At 39.5% G+C, this 15,956-nt stretch overlaps 1 long non-coding RNA gene across 1 annotated transcript; it reads left to right on the top strand.

The window, feature by feature from the left end:
* Positions 1-5,057: 5,057 nt before the first annotated feature.
* LOC120539747 lies at positions 5,058-12,503 on the top strand. Its single transcript, XR_005635666.1, has 3 exons — positions 5,058-5,127; positions 6,329-6,455; positions 12,448-12,503. It is a non-coding gene; the product is annotated as an uncharacterized LOC120539747 (long non-coding RNA).
* Positions 12,504-15,956: the final 3,453 nt, after the last annotated feature.

Genomic DNA, 15,956 nt, shown 5'->3' with positions numbered 1-15,956 from the left:
ACTGAAATAGTACTCAAACAGTTGTGGGAATCTTGAATAGACTACCGAGATATGTAATTAAAGCAGAAAACTTGATAGCCTTGAAAACGTACAGTATCTGGATGAGATACTAGGCCAGTATAGCTATTAGCTAAACAAACAAGCTTGATGGACTAAATGGTCTCTTTTTGTTTGTAATAATTATTCAAACTTCAAGTGTCCAACATGTCCATCATTGTTGAAAAGTTTCTTTCTTCAACAAAAGCTTGGATAAATTCATCTAAGTAACTACATATAGCCACTTGAATCATCTGGTAACTACTCAAGTGCTCTAAGAGACCAAATTAATAAGAAACCAGGACATCACATTAGCAACCAGGAGCTCACATTAATAGCAAATAATAAGATAAAAAATCAGTGAGTGAGGCAACCTAACAAAGAAAACTAAAATAGGGTACATGAAAAGATTTGTGCACTAAAAGTCATAGTAAAATGCTTTAGATTTCTGCAGTCATATGCTAAGTTGTTTTTATGACACAAACATAATGACAAATCACAGAAGGGGTTCAATGAAACACAGATGTTAATCACTAATTAAAAACAGGTTAAGAAAAACATACAGTGGTGTGAAACAAAACTTCCCGATTTCTTATTCTTTTGCATGTTTGGCACACAAAATGTTTCTGATCATCAAACACATTTAACCATTAGTCAAATATAACACAAGTAAACACAAAATGCAGTTTTTAAATGATGGTTTTTATTATTTAGGAGAAAAAATCCAAACCTACATGGCCCTGTGTGAAAAAGTAATTGCCCCCTGAACCTAATAACTGGTTGGGCCACCCTTAGCAGCAATAACTGCAATCAAGCGTTTGCGATAACTTGCAATGAGTCTTTTACAGCGCTCTGGAGGAATTTTGGCCCACTCATCTTTGCAGAATTGTTGTAATTCAGCTTTATTTGAGGGTTTTCTAGCATGAACCGCCTTTTTAAGGTCATGCCATAGCATCTCAATTGGATTCAGGTCAGGACTTTGACTAGGCCACTCCAAAGTCTTCATTTTGTTTTTCTTCAGCCATTCAGACGTGGATTTGCTGGTGTGTTTTGGGTCATTGTCCTGTTGCAGCACCCAAGATCGCTTCAGCTTGAGTTGAAGAACAGATGGCCGGACATTCTCCTTCAGGATTTTTTGGTAGACAGTAGAATTCATGGTTCCATCTTTCACAGCAAGCCTTCTAGGTCCTGAAGCAGCAAATCAACCCCAGACCATCACACTACCACCACCATATTTTACTGTTGGTATGATGTTCTTTTTCTGAAATGCTGTGTTCCTTTTACGCCAGATGTAACGGGACATTTGCCTTCCAAAAGTTCAACTTTTGTCTCATCAGTCCACAAGGTATTTTCCCAAAAGTCTTGGCAATCATTGAGATGTTTCTTAGCAAAATTGAGACGAGCCCTAATGTTCTTTTGCTTAACAGTGGTTTGCGTCTTGGAAATCTGCCATGCAGGCCGTTTTGCCCAGTCTCTTTCTTATGGTGGAGTCGTGAACACTGACCTTAATTGAGGCAAGTGAGGCCTGAAGTTCTTTAGACGTTGTCCTGGGGTCTTTTGTGACCTCTCGGATGAGTCGTCTCTGCACTCCTGGGGTAATTTTGGTCGGCTGGCCACTCCTGGGAAGGTTCACCACTGTTCCATGTTTTTGCCATTTGTGGATAATGGCTCTCAATGTGGTTCGCTGGAGTCCCAAAGCTTTAGAAATGGCTTTATAACCTTTACCAGACTGATAGATCTCAATTACTTCTGTTCTCATTTGTTCCTGAATTTCTTTGGATCTCGGCATGATGTCTAGCTTTTGAAGTGCTTTTGGTCTACTTCTCTGTGTCAGGCAGCTCCTATTTAAGTGACTTCTTGATTGAAACAGGTGTGACAGTAATCAGGCCTGGGGGTGGCTACGGAAATTGAACTCAGGTGTGATACACCACAGTTAGGTTATTTTTAACAAGGGGGCAATTACTTTTTCACACAGGGCCATGTAGGTTTGAATTTTTTTTCTCACTAAATAATAAAAACCATCATTTAAAAACTGCATTTGTGTTTACTTGTGTTATATTTGACTAATGGTTAAATGTGTTTGATGATCAGAAACATTTTGTGTGACAAACATGCAAAAGAATAAGAAATCAGGAAGGGGGCAAATAGTTTTTCACACCACTGTATCTGACTCAGTGCTAACTAAAAGACAAAGGCAGGCAGTTGTTGTTCTGAAATGCATCAATGGTCTACATCTTTGCTCAGATGGGAGATGACCACACCATTTGTTTTATCTAGGTTCCTGTACATGAGCCTCCATAAAGTTCAACTCATTCAGTAATAATTAACTCCTGGATTTTAAAAGAAGGTTTGGGCTGATCTTAACCATCTGGCATTTAACCCAGATTGACAGATAAGGGAGAGAGAGCATACCTCCCCTAGATAGCCCAGTTGTGGAACACAGTATAACGGACAAGGGAATTCATCAGAATTAACTAAAATACTGAATTTATACTGTGCTGGGCAGAAGACAAAATGACATGTATCTCACTTCGGTTAAGTATTTCCAACGATCAGTCACAAAATTTAAACATATTGACAGGAGAAGTGAATAGCATTGGTCATCTCATTACAATTGCACATGTCAGTGGGGTGGAATATATTAGGCATCAAGTGAACAGTCAATGCTTGAAGGTGATGTGTTGGAGGCAGAGAAAATAGACAAGTTTAAGAATCTGAGCAACTTCAGCAAAAGCCAGGTTGTGATGGCTAGATTACTTGGTCAGAGCATTTCCAAAAATGTCATGTCTTGTAGGGTGTTCCCAGTTCCCTGGTTAGTACCTATCAAAACTGGTCAAAGGAATAACAACCGGTTAACCCACAACAGGTTCATGGGTGTCCAAGGCTCAAGTGGAGAACGAAGGCTTGTCCGATCCCACAGAAGAGTTAATGCGGCACAAATCGATGAAAAACATAATGCTGGCCATGAGAGAAAGACATCACGCAGTGCGTCACAGCTTGCTGTGTACGGAGCGGAGTAACCGTAGACTCGTCAAGAGTGTCCATGCAGACCCCTGTCCACAGCTGAGAGCACCTACAATGGGCACATGAGTGTCAGAACTGTACCACAGATCAATGTAAGAAGGTGACCTGGTCTGATAAACCATGTTTTCTTTTAGACCGTGTGGACAGCCGGATGTGTCTGCATAGTTTACCTAGAGGAGAGATAGTAGCAGGATGCACTATCGGAAGAAGGCAAGACGGCAGAGGCAGTGTGATGTGCTGGGTAATGTTCCACTGGAAAACCTTCGATCCCAGCATTCATTTGGATGTTACTTTGACAAGTACCACCTACCTAAAGACAGTTGCAGACCACATACACTTCACGGCAACAGTATTCTGTGCCCTTTTTCAACATGATAATGCGCCCAGCCACACTGCAGAAACTGTTCAGGAATGGTTTGAGGAACATGACAAAGAGTTTAAGCTGCTGACTTGGCCCTCAAATTCCCTATGATCACAAACCTGATTAAGTATCTCTGAGATGTGCTGGAAAAACAGGTCTGATCCATGGAGGCCCAAATTGCAACTTACGGCACTTAAAGTATTTTGTTTCCAGATACCACAGGACACCTTCAGAGGTCTTTGCAGAGTTCACACCTCAACAAGTCACAGCTGCTTTTGGTGGCTGAAGATGGACTTACACAGTATTTGGCAGGTGGTTTTGATGTATTAATTGCTACCATATTAAAGCTTCATTATTTCGAGGCTTTGTTTTTTTAAAGAATGATGTGAAACACATTCAAACAGACCTTCTTTAGAATTCTATTGTACATCATTACAGGCTCTTCTAAAATAAGATTATATCTCAGGAAATTGTTGGTACAAGTCCATCCTTTAGAAGGAAGACTTACAATCACACATAGTGCTAAATATGGAAGGTGACTCACTGTGTTGAACATGTTAAGCACCACACATTCTTTAATCTTTTAAAACTGTCACTAAAAAGGCTGAAAGAACAATGGGCTGCAGTCTGAGACGTGTGTGCCTCTGGAATTCTGAGTTGCCCAGTTTCTGACTCTTTGTTGTAGCAATGTGAGGAAACACGCACACGTTCTTGCAAGGCGAGTTTCAAAGAAATCGAAATTTATCAACTCTGTTTTTACACAAGTCTATATGTAAACAAAACGAAATACCAAAGCCACGACACGCTCAGCTGATTAAAAACGAAAGTGCAAGTTTGAAAGCGTTTCTAGTTGCCAGGACACAGAATATGTCGAGGAATATCAACTGGAACAGCAATCGTGAGGTGGACAGGGTTGTTTACAACTTGGGGGGTGGCCTGCGTTACAACCATCATCTAAGCCCACTTATACAGGACTGGGGCAACTGGAACCTACCCCAGCAATCATCCGGCTCCTAGTGGAAACAACATTTGGACAGCTTATTGCGTTCCTAATTCTAAAATTAAAAACGATTCTTACTTTTATGTTAATAACACAGTATGTAACTTACTGGATAAAAGAAAAAAAGGTAATATTCTACAAAGCATTAACACGCTCAAGCTGGTTTTCTCTTCGACATTGAGGGTTTAAAATAGCTTAAGTGGCTATGAAACAAAACACTGTACTGGCTTCGGGGAAGACAACAGAAGGCGAATAGTCGAAGCCATAAAATCCGCCATTTTTAGTGATTAATATGAATGCCCGCCCAAAAACAGTGTGGCGTCAAGCGCTGGAAGAAAAAAAGCATTGGGGTTCAGCCCAAGAGAAACTCATTCAAAATAAGTGTGCTCGGCATCTTCGTAAAAGTTAGCGTTCTACACTTTTTTTTCTTCAACGTTTTAGCTATTAATAATACTCTTACCTTATTAAAGCTTCCCGCACAAATTCAAACTACTTTACTTCAACTGTAATATAGGCGAAAAATGTAATTAGGTACTCCTAGAACCGTGCGCAACGATGTTAGGTCAGGTGCCTTAAACATAATTTGATTGGTCCATTCTCAAGGTACCTTTGATTGGCACCTGATTTATTATGACGGTGAACGCTCATTGGATTTTCGGCGAAGTCTCTGGTTTGCGTCAGTAGCCATTATCGGATTGCTGCCTTGGTAAATGTCACTCAAATTCTGACTTCAACGTATCATATTGTTGTGAGCGTACATCAATCAAAACTTAATTTTCTTGTCTTTCAAAACTGTTCAAAATGGAAACCCAGGCGGTACAACAAGAAAATATAACGGTTTGTCTCCATTTTTTATGACGTTGCTTAGCGTTCCCATGAGCAACGCTGGCGATATTTCCCAAACTGGAACCCGATTGAGCGGCTGATCCACGTTTACTAGTGATCCTCAATAACACCCAGAAAGTATTAAAAGCGTCGCACGAAATTGTAAAATTTACAAATAACGTGGGCACTGCTAATTAAATATTTTGTTTGTAATTGTTAATAACAATCCAAAAAACACGTTGTATAATTTCTACAGAAGTACATTTTCTTACGGAAGCCTATTCCGCTATATAGTGTTATTTCGGAAGAGTATTTCGTTGTTTTGCTAAAGCATTGTGCTCCAAAAAGTATAGCGTTGTTTTGCGAACATTTTGCCTGCAGCTGCCATTATCGTCGTGCGTGTTTCGGTCGTCTAGGGAAAGCTATTGACTAAGCTTGTGCATAGATAGCGATTAAATGAGCAAACGTTAAAAGAGATACATTTACTTTTATTCACATTGAAGTTTGGTAAGTTTAGTGCAAATGTTTTAACACTGGTAGAGCTGTGTACTTCATAATTGTGTGCAGTTCTGGTTACCACGCTTCACAAAATACATAGCAGCACCTGAAGCTGTGCAGAGGAGAGCAATTTTGTACATTCCAGGACTTAAGGTCATGTCCTACTCCGACAGACTCAGATAATTAAAACTGTTCAGTATCCGGCAGAGAAGACTGTGTAGGGACTAAATCCAGGTCTTCAAAATTCTTAAAGGCAACAGTAAAATAACACCAACAGAATTCTTTCAGCTCAGCAGTGAATCAGGTACTTTGTACTTGGAGTTGAAATTAAGGGGGAAGTACATTTAGGAATTAAGCTAATAAGCACTTCTTTGGTCAAAGAGTTGTGGGAATTTAAAACAAACTATGTAGTTGAAGCAGAAACCTTGCAAACCTTTAAGAAGCATCTGGATGAGATTTTGAGAATGCTTAACCATTTGATAAGTAAATGGGCCTGATAAACTGAATGGTCTCCTTTCTTTTGTCATATTTCTTATGTTTTGATTTTGTCAGAGGCTAATATCAATTTTCATTGTTTCCACCAGACACATTACCCAAAAAGTGAGCTCTTCCAGTTTCAACATATCATCTCTTCATGAATCTTTCCAGGAACCCAACATTTTTTCATTTTCTGGCACTGTATCACCATACCAGCACCTTTTTTGCATACCAGTGAGTACTGACACCTTTTATCACATCTTCATGGGGAACCTCAAATCTTTAATCAAATACTACTTTATCACCATAAAAAGAGTAATACCAGTGATTTAGTTGCATTTCAGGCACTTCCCAAAGTGTAGCACTCTTTCCTTAAAGTATTAATCCTGACATCTTATGTTGAGCTTGGTTGTAATGCAGCATTTCACATGAGTATTACTGTTCTTTCTAGTGTTCAGTGGTTTCCACTTAGCTGCTAACTCAAGAAGTCTCACTTCACTTTTTTTCTGATGGTGGAGTCCTGAATACTCAGTGACTTAAGTCAAGGTTATAGACACTTGCAGAGAAATGTAAGCTGTTATGTTTTTTTTTTAAGACTACTTGGATGATGTTATACTTTGTTCATGGAGTGATGGTAGCAGGATGACCACACATGTGAGGACTCAAAACTTGCAAGTTCTTTTCAGTTTCTGGACTATTAATTCTGATCTTGATTGGGTTGAACTCCAAAGACTCAGTAATGGTTTTGTGACAACAATTAACATTATTTTCAATATACATGAAAGATATCCTTTAACTAGGGAATGACATGCATCTTGAACTTTAAGGAGTTCTTTGCGATAAATAATAGGTAGCAGTGAGATTACTGGTTTAGTCCTTACCTCTGATTCATTATGTCGCAATCAGTGAGTCACTTAAACTGACTGTGCCCCACCTGTAAAATTAATCTGAAATAATTGTGCTGTAGCTTTATGTACAGTGATGTGGAAGGGTGTTTACTGGAGAAAGGCACTATACTGTATACAATTAAAAGGTGTTTATTGCTTTGTGGATCACTTCAATAAAGACATCTATGATGCAACCACTAAAACAAATAGAGATGTTGATAACAAAACCTTGTTCCTCATCATCTCTGGTTTGTTGAGCTGAAATCATAAAAGGCAGGCCACTTTAAATTTAAAGACTAACTAAATATATTGTGTTTGGTCAGTGTTTTTCCTACAAAGTGTAACATGCCAATAGTAGAGAGGGCCCACAAATGTCAGAGTTTAGAGTAAGGCTAAAGATTCATTATTTTAGTGTGGCATGCTCTAGCAAGTGCTTCTTTTTGGGCTGTTCATATTTTAAATAAAAATAGAAAGTTTTAAGATTAGGTGTTACTAGGTCTTACCCATGATCTATCTGCTATCTCAGCATCTCGTTGTGATGCTTAGCATTGCCATTGATATGAGGAGGTTGCCATCATCTTGACCTCCAAACAGATGTGTCTTCACCAATGATAGACTAGGCATCAGAGCAAATCCACCAGAATTATCAACATTAGTCCACACTGTAGTGCTTTTTTTAAATAAAAAAAAAAAGTCTGGGTTGGAGGCTGACCTGGAAATTTGGCCAGTCTTTTCCCTAATGATCCAGGTTCCCAGAGATTTTTTCTGAAATCCGTTCTCAGAATATTATATTTATCCATCATTTTCTGAACTTACTTAGTTTAATTTTAAAATTGAGGTGGCTCAAGGTAGCAGTCGACTACGAACAAGGTTCCCATCTATTTGCACCATATAAACAAACCCAGGTTTGACTTCAGCTGTTTAAAATCTCATATTGAAGGAAGGGAGTTTAGAAAATGAATCAATTTGTATTCATTACTAAATTAAATTTATAATCTCTTCATGCTTTAAGTACTGAACAAATTACGCAGCAGCTACATCCTAATTTTTTTCTAAAACTTCTAAATGAAGTGATGTGCCCACCATGCCTTAAGCCAAAGTCACATTATACAAATTCTAGTCAGAGGGGGGCCGGCACGGTGGTGCAGTGGGTAGCACTGCTGCCTTGCAGTTAGGAGATCCAGGTTTGCTTCCCGGGTCCTCCCTGTGAGGAGTTTGCATGTTAATAATAATACATTTTATTTATATATAGCCATTCCCATGCTCAAGGCACTTACAGAATATAAGAAATAACTGCATGTTCTCCCCGTGTCTGCATGGGTTTCCTCCGGGTACTCTGGTTTCCTCCCACAGTCCAAAGACATGCAGGCTAGGTGCATTGGTGATTCTAAATTGTCCCTAGTGTGTGCTTGGTGTGTGTGTGTGTGTGTGTGTGCGTGTGTGCGTGGCCTGCAGTGGGCTGGCACCCTGCCCGGGGTTTGTTTCCTGCCTTGCGCCGTGTGTTGGCTGGGATTGGCTCCAGCAGACTCCCGTGACCCTATAGTTAGGATATAGCGGGTTGGATAATGGATGGATAGATGGATAGTCAGAGGGGACGTCAACCATGACAGCTGTAGTTGCTAATCTCTTTGCCAGAGTATTCCAGAATACACAATCATTAATTTTAACATATGTTAAATTAAATGACTGCATAACAACTTTCTAGTACTGTTTCAAATTTTCAAATCATTGCAAGCTCACCCCTTTTTTCTGTCAATCAGTAACATGCTTTGTGGAGGTGCCAGTGCCTGTACGACGGCTTTACAGGTACACCAAGTTCAGGTACAGACTGTGCCCTTTTTCCCGTTTTGTTGTGGCACATAAAACACAAAACATCAGTCATACCAGTCCCTCTTTTATTTGCCAGGTTCAAAATACTCACACTCTTTTTTCCTCATACCCACATAGCGGTATATGCACTGCACTTCTAGGTGAGCACTCATTGGTCATCAGCTCTTACATGCACATAAGCCTGCTCCTATGACTTACATTTTGTTGGGATGAGTCGCAGACTGGTTGGACTGAGTTACTGGGTGTGTCAGACTGTGTGACTGGTAGTCACGAGCGTGTGCTGTGATCGCCTTCAGCTCATTAATATTATGCAAGTGAAGTCTGCAACTGAAACTTACTGTAAAGGGTGTAGTGTGACATGGCCTTTAGAAACTCAAAAACTGATTGGAAGATTGCCTTCTTGCCCGACATGTCATTCAGACAGGTGTAAGAGATACCATCAAGGACTCAGTTGCAGTGCACCCTGTTAGTAGGGAAGGTGACCTAAAGGTTAATGGTTTGGACTAAGAAATAAGGGCACTGGCTCAGTCCCCAGCACTTATTTGATATGGAGTTATGAACATATCACTTTAATTGCCTATGTGTACATTGAAGAAACTATTGTAATGTGAGGATATTATCATGGGATGTCTTATAGTGTGAACACACATACTATATATGTATCTATTTATATGTAATGCTAAGGGCTGTCCATCTCTCATGAACCAACTGGCCTTGAGTATTGAAGTTAGTCTTCATCAAAAGCTTTTGTGAATTTCCCCTTGGGATTAATAATGTATCTATCTATCTATCTATCTTATGATGTGATACGTTCAGTGGTAGCAAAAAATTGGAGGTGCTTGGCAACCTCACAGACATAATGAAGCCTCTGGTGTTTCTGATAGTAAGCCATAGCTTGGGCACACACAGTGGCTTACAGAAGAGGAAGATCTGTGTGGGCATGTGCAATAGTGGACAGGAAAAGCACAGAAAAGAGCAGATATGCAGGCTAGACTGCTGGCCTAGCGCCACAGCCACAAACAACTCTGTGAACCACATTGTATGGGCCGTATGGATTTTCCATAGGCTAACACTGCTATCATTAAAGAGAGTCATACGCAAAACTATGAAAAAAGAGGAAGCAATGCGACAAGTTGAGGTGTGTACACAGTATTTTGTATTTAAATATTTTCCTAGGCCTGAAGACCCATGCTACTAGTTAAGAAATAGGGTATTTTGACTAAGGTGTTGAACTGTATAGCATAAAGTTGTGGATTCAGTACCCAAATTACATTACTGTGAAAACAATTTCAGTTGTTCAGATTTGTAGGCTACCTTGGATTGGAGCCTGATAAATACATTTAAGTTTTCTAATTCTAAGAATATTGTTCTGCCCCCATTAGAACACATCATTCAATGAGTTCTCGATTTTCATGTAGTGTTTGCCATATTTTTGACCTTTAACAATTGGACAAAGAGTGTCAGTTTAAAAGATAAAGTCATTACTAGCCTTCACCTCCTGAGCAATGTTCAACCAAACTACCAACTTATTCCACCTATGACACATAGTCACAAGGAGCAAAGCCTCATCTTCTGTGATTGTGACTCACCTTGGGTAAAGGTGTTTCCAGGCCAGAAGTTCCTGTCAGCCATTTCAAAACTAGTAATTATCTGTCTTGTATATTCTTTAGTGTTTACACCCCTGTGTGATATGTAACCCCTGAAGCTATGGAAGAATAAAACCAGACTGCCTCATTGTTGCCAGCCTTCTGACTGTCTCATGCTGTCTGCATGAGTATCAGGAACAAAAAAAAGTTTCAGTTTCCGGAAATGTTTTTCAAAGCATTTTGGGCACATGTGTTTAATTTTCAGATCTGATGTTCTAATAAAGACAAAATGATGTACTTAGGTGCAAAAGGACAGCACAACTTCTGGTCGTACTAAACAAACATGTGGACAACAACAACCTCAGTACTCTATGAGTATGTCTGAATAAATTATCTTGATTTGTATTTTGAACATTTAGTAGTAGCATGTGAACAATTCTTACTTGCATGTCCACCCACCATGCAACACAAGCTATCATGCTGCTAGGTGTGATGGTTAATGCTGCTACCAAGGTCTAGGTTCAAATCCTAGCCCGGCACTGTCTTTATGGAGTATGCACAATCACTGCCATGGCTGCATGGGTTGTTCTCCTGGAAGTTTAGTTTTCATCCCAATGATTGGTGGCTCTAAAGTGTGCGTAAGTACACCTTACAGTGGACTGGAGCCCCAGTCAATGCGGGTTCCTGTTGTGCCCACTCACAGTCTAACAACCCAAAGACTTGTATGTTTTTCATTAATCGGGAGATCTAAAATGACCTAGCATGTGTGTGCAAGACTGAACCCGCTAATGGATTACATCCCAGTCCAGGGTGCAGTCTCTGTCAGTCTACAAAACTAAACAAGGTTAACTGCATTAAAAAAAGTAGACATTCCAGTGTGTTTGTCGCCCCCTGCTGTCTGTATAACACAATGTTGACTAGTGTTGTCAGTTTTGTACTTGAATCACAGCACAAGACTAGGCCCATCATGACATTATAGGCCTCATACATAAGAAGACAACAGATCAGAAGAACCATTGAACATGTACAGTTTCTCTTTCATTCATCTTTATTAATGTTATATTAATATGTTTCAATATTTCTTAATTAACATCCCTTTAAGCCATAAGAAACATATCAAGATGCAGAGTACCCACAGTAGTGCCATTTTCTGAATCACACGCTTCCTTTCATCAGTGTGCTGTGGCTTACATTCCTTTCTCTTTGATTTTTTTTTTTTGGTTTGACAATCAGGAATTGAAATGGCCTTGTCGCTAAAAATCAAAGGGTTTAGTGGCTGTTCTGTAAGAATAGGGGATCTGCTGGTTCTGTTCCATGCAGACTCATCTCTCTATATACAATTGTGTGGAGGCCTGGATTCATGTTGACACTATACCTTAGAGGTTCAGGAAATTAATTAACAGTTTAGAGGGTCCACTATAGGGCAGCATGGTGGCGCAGTGGTAGCGCTGCTGCCTCGCAGTTAGGAGACCTGGGTTCGCTTCCCGGGTCCTCCCTGTGTGGAGTTTGCATGTTCTCCCTGTGTCTGTGTGGGTTTCCTCCCACAGTCCAAAGACATGCTGGTTAGGTGGATTGGTGATTCTACATTGGCCTTGGTGTGTGGGTGTGTGGGTGTGTTTGTGTGTGTCCTGCGGTGGGTTGGCACCCTGCCCAGTGTTGGCTGGGATTGGCTCCAGCAGACCCCCGTGACCCTGTGTTTGGATTCAGCGGGTTGGAAAATGGATGGATGGGTCCACTATTGCCACACTGCCTGACCATAAGCAAGTCACTTAATGCAATTGCAGCCCAGCTGAATAAACATCAAGTGCATCCATAGACAATTCTGCACTATCTGTACACAGGTTTGAAATGATTTAAGGTAACATTTACAAAATGATTGTTATCCATTATTTCTTTGACTATGCATTCTTACCTTCTTCACAGGTAATGCACAGGCATTTCTTTGCAGCCTTTAATATGACCCACTTGACCAGTGATGCACAACTTCAACCCTGGAGGGGGTCCATGGCTTTGTGATGTTTAATTCGACCAAACTGTTAGCTACCTAATTAGTGTAATAATTATGGCCTTTATAAAGACGTACAGAAGAACATGTGTTTGTGTCTGTGTGTGTTTCTGTGGATTCTTGAAGCAGGGGTGTCAGTATATTTTCCTGCAGCCCTCTTTTCTCACTACAGTGTTGGACAGCATGTAAGGAACCAAGCCTGGAGTTCATTCTTGGGCATTCTTATACATACACACACACACACCAACACTGATGAAGTAGCCTACAGTACAGCATTTGGCTTTGCAATACAAGAAGACACTTATAAAATATGTTAAATGAAAATCAAAATCAAATTATATTGCAAAAAACTTCATATGGATGTAGGAGAATACAGGTAATGATAAGATTGAGGAATGAAACCAACATGACAGAGCTGTGGAGTAGTTACACTTACTGCCAAGACCATTCTGCTCTCCATTAGTTGTTTGATATTGTAAATATTTGAAAATAAACTCTGTCCTTACTAGCATTTTCACATTGCTTATGAAACTATCTCCATCCACACTAAAAAAAGTGAAAATGCATATGACATAGTTGTCTATTACACTGGGCATTCAGGCAGCATAGATGTCTTATCCAAAACCATCAATCTTTGAAGGGATGGTAATGTTGCCAACTACAGGATTCATCAAAAAATTGTAGTGACCAACAAATTTGCCTTTTGTGTGTGCATGCAGCATTCAGACGGTACAAGTAAGAAATGCAACCTGCATCATGGAAAGCAGCACTTCTATGTCTGTTATGTTTGAATATATTTTCCTTCTATAAGGGGAGACCAATCATGGAATGAGATATTCAGATGAGCAGGATCCAATAAGGGACACAAGATTAGAGGCTGCATTTTTAAAAAACTGCATCTTTGCCTGTCCACACCACAATGCTGGTGCTGTGTGTTCAGTAGTATACGACTCTGGAGAGCATTTTCAAAAGGCCCCATTTTCGCAGGTTGGAAATACCAGAGTAGTGTGGATGAAAGACAAAAATGGAGAGCAACATCTGCATTTTTAAATAAAAATATGAGGCCTTAGACGTATGAAACCTTAATTAAGCAGGTGTTAGGACAGCCACCTGAGACCCCATTTATAAAACTTTGCATGAATCTGAGTGTGAAGATATGTACACTCCATAAATACAAGAAAATGCATAAGCCAAAAAATAAATCAGATTTATAAAACCTGCGTGCACACATTTTGACACAATTTACCCTTTATAAATCACAATCACCCTAAAAATATATGTACATGACTGCACTTAGAATGGTGTGCTAAAACATCATTATACTGTATAGTTTATGCTAATCAACCTCATAAATATACAATTGCAATGCTGCAGAACCTTCATTGGCTAGTAGTGCTTGACTGAGACATTTTTAACTTGTTGGCCATTTCCCGGAGAAGTGACAACAGGTAGTTACTATAAACTGACGAAAAATTGGCCCTCTTTAAAGGGAACTAAAATACAGTCTGCACATAAAGCTGTTTTTGAGGTGTAATATGTTTTCCACATCAACACACATGATAATAACAACTCTATGATATGAATTATTATACACGTGAGTTGTCATTGAACTGGTTTGGCTGCATTTCCCTACTTGATCAAGGGTGTCATCATTTCACAGTTTCTCCGAATTGTTGTATTCGCAAGGATCAGTCCTCTCGTAAATATACAGTATGTATGTTAATTTGTAAAGCTTTGTTTTAAAAAATCTCTATGTTTGTGTGGGAAGTTACTTGCACACATTTCAAGCCTCTTTTTGTGTATACTCAAGCTTTATAAATGAGGTTCCTGGGCTCCCATTTAAGGTTCTCTGAAGCAGATGAGGCATTGAGTTCTTTTCTTTGTCTTTGCTCATTTCTGCTACTCTGTGTTGGTCTTTTTCTTAGATTAAGGTAAAGGTTTCTTGCTTTTGAATATTTTGCTTTGGCTTTTTTGGTGTTTCTCTCCTATTAAGGGTTTTCATCTTTGTTATTTAAGACTTTGGGCTAGTGAAACTGTAAACGGTGTTTTAGTGAAGTAGTTGTCTCATTTTTTATGCTAGAAGGTTTAAATATTTGAAAGTTTTTTTATTGTTTTATGTACAGTATATATGGATGTCTTTTTATTTGTAATGTTTGTAATAAATCAAGTAATTTAAAACTTTTCATTAAAACTTCAAGGGGCTTATGTACTTTTCTTTTCTCAATTGCTTAGTGCATAGCAAAAATAGGCAGAGCAAAAATGAGAAATAGAAGACTGGGGGGCCTATGAAACAGAGAGGTTATAGCTTTCGTTGTAAAGGAAAAGCCACCCTATGAGACAAACAGATAGGGTAATAATTGTATAAGCGAGAAAAGTCAGTGTCATCCATTTTGTTTTCTGTTTACAGTATTGTTTTGCACATACTGCGGTAGGCATGAGACAATTTACTTATCCCAAAATGTCATTAATATCGTGATTCAGGCATCATGATAAAATATTCCCATGATACGAAATCGTCATAAAACAAAATGTACTGTATATCTAGTGTTACTTATTATTAGATATTTATAAATAAAAAACATTGCAAATGAAATTCAAATCAGGGTACAAATACACTAGTTTTAGCAATTTTTGAATGGTTTATTTTTTTTTATTAAAGTAATCTTAAATATTGTAACGAACATGGAGATGAAAAGACTGTGGCAATACCAAAATGACAGTTAAGACCAAGAACAGGCACATTTATTTAACAATAAAAGATTGTACTGCAAGAAGTAGCATCTTAACACTGTAATGGCCACAGGAAGTGCCTCACAAAGTATAGCAACCATATATCTCTGCAGTCCAGGGCCTCCACCCTGGAGCTCCAGTAGGTGGAGTTGACTCAAATGGGCGCCAACAAAGTCTAGCTGCAGGCCTCTAGAGCTCTGCCTGGTTATGGTTAAGATTAGCGTTTTGGGAGGCTTGTCTCACTCACATAGTGAGGTCTACCCATTAAGTTCAGTCCATCTTCTTGGGGGCTTTAGCTTGGAGGCTCCAGGCTGCAGAGATACCCCACTCTGTATCTGTATGACAGCTAGCCACATCTATTTTTGTGTTGTTCTTTATATCACATTATTAGTCCAGCATCCCTAATCATCTTCCACTGACACACGCATTCTCCCTCCACAATCCACTGAAGACCACTTGTCTTGTGCGAGAGTCTGCTCCGCTTGTATTCTTCAGCCTTCTTGTGGTGTGTATCGTAAATATTCCTGGGGTTTATGGAATGCAACTCAGCATGGGTGACAGATCATTTCCAATCATGAATCCAGCCTTGCCTTCCTTTGTGCAGGGCTGTTCTAAGCAGTTTGGGGGCCCTACGCGGTTCTGAAATGCGCAGGCACCGAATGGGGGTTGTTAGCTTTGGTTTACTGATTAGGTTTCT

The sequence above is a fragment of the Polypterus senegalus genome, chromosome 11 (genome assembly GCF_016835505.1).
Source record: "Polypterus senegalus isolate Bchr_013 chromosome 11, ASM1683550v1, whole genome shotgun sequence".
NCBI lineage: Eukaryota > Metazoa > Chordata > Cladistia > Polypteriformes > Polypteridae > Polypterus > Polypterus senegalus.
Note: the sequence above shows the minus strand (reverse complement) of the source record. Positions and strands in the feature narration are given on the sequence as shown.